This window comes from Centrocercus urophasianus, unplaced genomic scaffold (genome assembly GCF_019232065.1).
Source record: "Centrocercus urophasianus isolate 14NV4802_14NV808 unplaced genomic scaffold, USGS_Curo_1.0 seq_18, whole genome shotgun sequence".
Lineage (NCBI taxonomy): Eukaryota > Metazoa > Chordata > Aves > Galliformes > Phasianidae > Centrocercus > Centrocercus urophasianus.
In genome coordinates, this window is record NW_024884733.1 from 2,960,807 (window position 1) to 2,966,379 (window position 5,573).

Below are 5,573 nucleotides of genomic sequence, written 5' to 3' on the forward strand. Positions count from 1 at the left end.
CGGCCGGGTGGAATGCGCCGCGGGGCGGCCTTAAAGCGGCCGTGCCGGTGGGGCCCACCGCGGGCTGGGGTTGGGGGCGGGCAGGTCAGGGGTGGGGGTCGTGGGAAGCGGGCGGAGCGGAGTGAAAGCGGGCTGTGATCGCGCGGTTCTGTGGTCTTCTGTGGTGTTTGGTGTGGGCGTCCAACCCATGCTCCTGCCTGCAGTTTGCTACGCACCTCTGTAGCAAGTCACGTTTCACAGGATATCCCAAAATCACAGAATCACCAAGGTTGGAAAAGACATTCAAGATCGTCCAGTCCAACCATCCACCCATCACCAATAGTTCTCACTAAACCACATCCCTCCACAACATCCAAACGTTCCTTGAACACCTCCAGGCTCGGTGACTCCACCACCTCCCCGGGCAGCCCATTCCACTGCATGACCACTCTTTCAGAAAAGCAGTATTTCCTAACATCCAGCCTAAATCTTCCCTGGCGCAGCTTGAAGCCATTCTCTCTAGTTCTATCACTGTTACACAAGAGAAGAAGCCGACCCCCAGCTCACAACAGCTCCCTTCAGGTAGTTACAGACAGCAGTGAGGTCTCCCCCGAGCCTCCTCCAGACTGAACATTCCAGTTCCTTCAGCTGCTCCTCATCAGTCCTGTGCTCCAGACCCCTCACCAGCTTTGCCGCCCTTCTTTGAATCTGCTCCAGGGCCTCAATGTCTTTCTTGCAGCGAGGGGCCCAAAACTGGACACAGTACTTGAGGTGCAGCCTCCCCAGAGCCGAGTACAGGGGGACAATCACCTCCCTGTTCCTGCTGTTCCTGATGCAAGCCAGGATGCCACTGGCCTTCTTGGCCACCTGAGCACACTGCTGGCTCACATTCAGCTGAGCCGAGTTTCATTCATTAAGCTCGCACCCGTCTAAAATGCACAACCTGTGTTTTACTTTTAGTGCCCTACATGACTGGAACCCCTGAGCCCATCAAAGCATCCTCCCCACAGTCCCCTTTGCTTCGCAATCCCACCGGCATTAACGCACCACGGCCCATCAGACGCTCTGCCCCCCAGACCGCAATGCGGGGCCACCACTGCACACCGGCTGATTTCCATCCCGTTTCACCTCATGGCAGCGAAGGCAGTGCTTAATTTCTGTGGGTGGGCATGGCTGAAACTGGAGAGAAAAGTGGTAGCAGAGACAAAGCGCCTCACCTTTTATTTCTGTGGGGATGGCACAGACTGGTAATGCAACAAGTGGAACTTAAAACTAACGCCAAAAGGGCACAAGCAACACAATTCTATATTCCAGTATGGTTTAAAGCCATCCTGCGTAGAGAAGTCCTGTGAATTGTTTTGGTAAATGGCTGTGGTTTCAGCCCAACCTTCGTCCAGCAGTTGTAAAAGCCAAGAATACATCAGAGAACTGTGAGGTTTCTATCTATCAAAGAAAAGCAGTCATAGCAATCTTATGAAGAAAACCAAATAGAAAACCAATAGCTGTGAAAGCAGAAATGGCTTCAAAAAGCGCTTTCTTTACGTGACTTTCCAGTCACTCTTTTGCTGATCATCCCAATTAATCCCGTGCAGCAGCTACAGCAAGGTGAGTAAATACACCTCTGAGCATGCTTCTGGGAAGTAAAATCTGCTTCTTATGAGTCCCTGCGATTTTGTTATCTCTTTTCTGGAGCAGGCCTGGAATGCTTCCTCTCTTCTTAAGACAGTAATGTGGCAAAGAAATGTGCCTACATGAAAAAGCTGAAACGTGAATGGACTGTGCAGCTTTTCCTCTTCTAACACAGCCCATCCTTGTGCTTAATAGCTGTCTAGTGGAGGCACTGATCATAATCTCTGTTTCCCAGCACGTGGGATGTTTACCTTTTATTTTTACCCCATCTTTTTATCCTGTGCTGTAGCCTTGTGCTGTAATTAAGCAGCAACCTTTTGCAGCCCACTTTAGGCAGAGGTAGAGAGCCCAGGAGGATCCAAGATAGCCCTTACTATGCTCCTGTCCTCCTCTGAGACCTCCACTTGCCTGTCCTGCACCACAGTGAGCTGCCGCCTCTGTAAAGCCCACTGATAGCATGGCCTTGGGATAGGGGCATGCGTGGATGGGTGAACTCAGCCTTGAAACACGCAGAGAACTTCTTGGAAATGAAGCGTTCCTCAAGCTCCTTCCCTCGTAGCTCACACAGTCTCAAACCTTTCAAGGATGGAAGGGCATCAAAGGCATTGTTAACATATCTCTGTACGGTATTACATCTCTAATATGTAGCTGCACCTTCACCAAGAACAACCTCGGGCTCAGTGTCTTTGCACTACTGGGTCCACTGATGTCTCCTCTGCCACCAAGAAATTCCAGCACCGCATGCTGCAAAGAGCAGAGACTTGCCCAGCTATGCAAATCCTTCACAGGCATGAGCTGGAGCTGTTTACCCTGACTGTAAAACGTTCCCTCTAGAATTATCTTCCAAGCCTGATAAAGCACCATCCCAGCACACAGCCTGAGTTTTGGGGCTGGTCCTGGGTATCTCACCATGAAGGATGTTCTGTGTGACCACAGAAAAGTTGTTTAACAAACATCCTTCCTGAGCTCCCAGCAAAATTCCCAAGATTTTTTGCAATACACAGCTGGATAAGTACTTTTGCCAGTGGCTCTAGGCTGACGTTTTCTTCCCATTTGGTTCTTATCTGTTGTTTATAGTCACAACCTGTTTTTTTGTGCTTTTTTTTCATAGTGCTGTCTGCCAGTCTGGGTCTTCTCATGATCATTGTTTTATTAATAGTATAAAGTTATTTTGTTATCCTTCCTTTGGTCACAGAAGATGGACGCTGACACCAACCCTAATTCAACTCATCTTTTAATAGCTTGCCATTGTAAGCTTCATGTTTTTTAAGCACAGTTCCAGTGCTCCTCCAAACCAAACATTGTGGAGCCTCATCCCAGAAATCCACGATTCCCAAACAGCCAAGATCAGACCAATGGAGGGCACGGTCCACTGGGGAGGCTGGTCTTTCAGATGACTGATTTTGGATGAGCAGAGCTTGTGTGTCTCCTGCTAAATAAATAGCTTGTCACGATTAGCAAGCTGCAGTTAGATTTGTGCATTTAATTTGTCATGCCAGAAGAGCCAAATCTGGGTGTCCCCCTGGACAGTGGTAAGAGCAGCGTGTAATTTTGGGATCTGGAGAGTCACAGATCATCCCAATTGCTTGTTCTCCCTCTGAAGCTCCAAATGAATTGAAGCAGAGCTGTTTCCCCTTTCCATGACACAGAGCACACAGTGGATGGCAAGGAGCTGCGAGGAGTTTGACCCTACAGAGCTGCTTTTGGGGTTCTTACCTACATCTGTTCTTGCTGTCTATCAGCACATCACATCTCTGCTCTCAGCGCTCCCCAGCTCACTGTGTTCTCCCCTGTGCTGCCAGACAAGGACCAGCTGAGAGGACAGAAGACACATTCCCTGCACTTAAAAAATGCTGCCGTAAAAGACTCAATAGTCACACAAAGCAATTCGGGGAAAATCTGTGCAGCCCTCGTAGCCAAGGAGCAAAACAAAAATACTTGGAATGAGCACAATCTTCTGAACTTACAGCTATTAAACCCCACAAGGTCCCTGCAAAGCTACAAAGCATAAATGAACCACAAATGCAAGAGGTTTGTCATGCAGCCATCTCAAGGTAGATGTTTGCAGGAACACTAAAAGCTTTTTTTTTTGACAACAAGATCATCCCTCTATCAAACATGGACAATCTTGGCGGGATAACACAGTACCATTAGTGAGTAATATTGCTTTGTATTTCCTGTTTTCCCTTTCTCTCACTCTGGACTGCCAGGATTTACGACTCTCCCGTATTTTGTACAATGACTAAACCTTCTATTGCTGCTAGATAAACAAAGTGATAAGTCTGCACAGCTTCTGAAGAGCACCCACAGTTCCTGCTGCAAAAAGCTGGGAGAAAAGCCGGCACTCTGGTTTCTCACCCTTCCTTCCCTTGTCTGAGTCAAGAGAATATCCCCAAAGACCCAGGAGGGTCTGGTGGGAAAGAAGATACTGCATGTGGAGGCTGGAGCAGGGCTGTGTTTACTCTCCCAAATCTTCAGCTAAAGAGGGCAAGTCATGTTTCTTTGGAGTGCTAGGTCTTACATCTTGCAATCCTTAGAGGAAATGTGCACAACCATTCTCTGGTCTGCAAGAAGACTGGAATTTGCACGTGGTGACCTTGTGATTCTTTTCCAATCTTGGTGATTCTATGACTCTAAGTCATAGTGATTTCTCAGGGACAATAAATTTATTCTGAAAAAATAAAACCATAAAGCAGAGTGTTGGAACCTCATGAGAGAACATCACGAGTTGTAAATGCATTTTGCTTGCTGGAAACCCCAACATTCTGCCCACGTTTTCATCTCTGCTGCTCAGTTCAGCAGGAAATATCAGAAAGGGACAGCCAATTGTTCAGAAAAAAGCAGTGATTGCTAAGAGATGGTTCATCCTGTACATCGTGTCCTCTTGGTAGGTCTCTAAATAGGAAATTTGTACTCCCTTCAGCTGTTATTCATGTCTTTCATTTTGGAGCTCGATAAAATTATTATGTCAGAGCATTTAATTCAATTAGAAGTACTTAAGTAGATCAACTACAATATTTATCTAATAATTCCTTTCAGGTGCGTTAATTACCCTCAGCTATTAGCAAGTCATTTTAAAATCACTGCAAGAAGTTAAAATCAAGATTTATCGTGTTTAAATATTTAAAAAAAAAAATTACAATTGTTTGTATCAGGGAGAAGGCACAGAGCATAGGCTACAAGTTTGTGTGATGATAACGTCAGTCTCCCCTGCTTCTATCTTCTGGCAAAGTTTCATCCCAGATTCCTGTTGGTTAAAGACTGTTAAATTTCAATTAGCATTGAAACGACATTTTAGATTGAGATACCAGAACGTGCTTCTTAAAAGCTATTTTCTGTGTTGTTTTAAATCACAGAATACTCCTTAAAATAGCACCTCATTGTCACTGCCCAGTGTTTGTTTAACCTGAAATGTACTTTTTTGTTGGTCCCATTTTTGGCTTTGAGTTCTCTAAATACTTTTCACACTCCTTTTCAACCACGGCCTTGTGGCTACCAAGGCTTTGCCACCCGAACTGCTGAACTTCAAAGGTTAAGAAAACAAAACACTCTGGAACATAAACATCTTTATGTTGTGATACATACCTAACATACCGTTGTCATCAACGCTTCAGCGCAGCTCTCAGAGCTCAAAAATTGTGTCTGACATTTTATAGATGGTTTTCACTTCTGCATTTTCACATATTTTAAACCATTACGTGTCCCTGGGTGGTGCACATTATTAGGGAAGTGCACCTTACCGGATGTTGCTGCTTTATCAGTCACCACCAGACTTTGATTAACTCTGTATACTTTTTGATTAACTCTATATGCTCGTTTGTCTTTCTTCCTACAATGAAGCTGGTTGCACAGCAGTTGAATTGGATGGAATGATTTTAACTTGGTCAGAATCATTAATGGCCTCAAGTTGTACCAGGGGAGATTTGGGTTGGACTTTAGGAAAAAATTCTTCTCCAAGAGGGTGG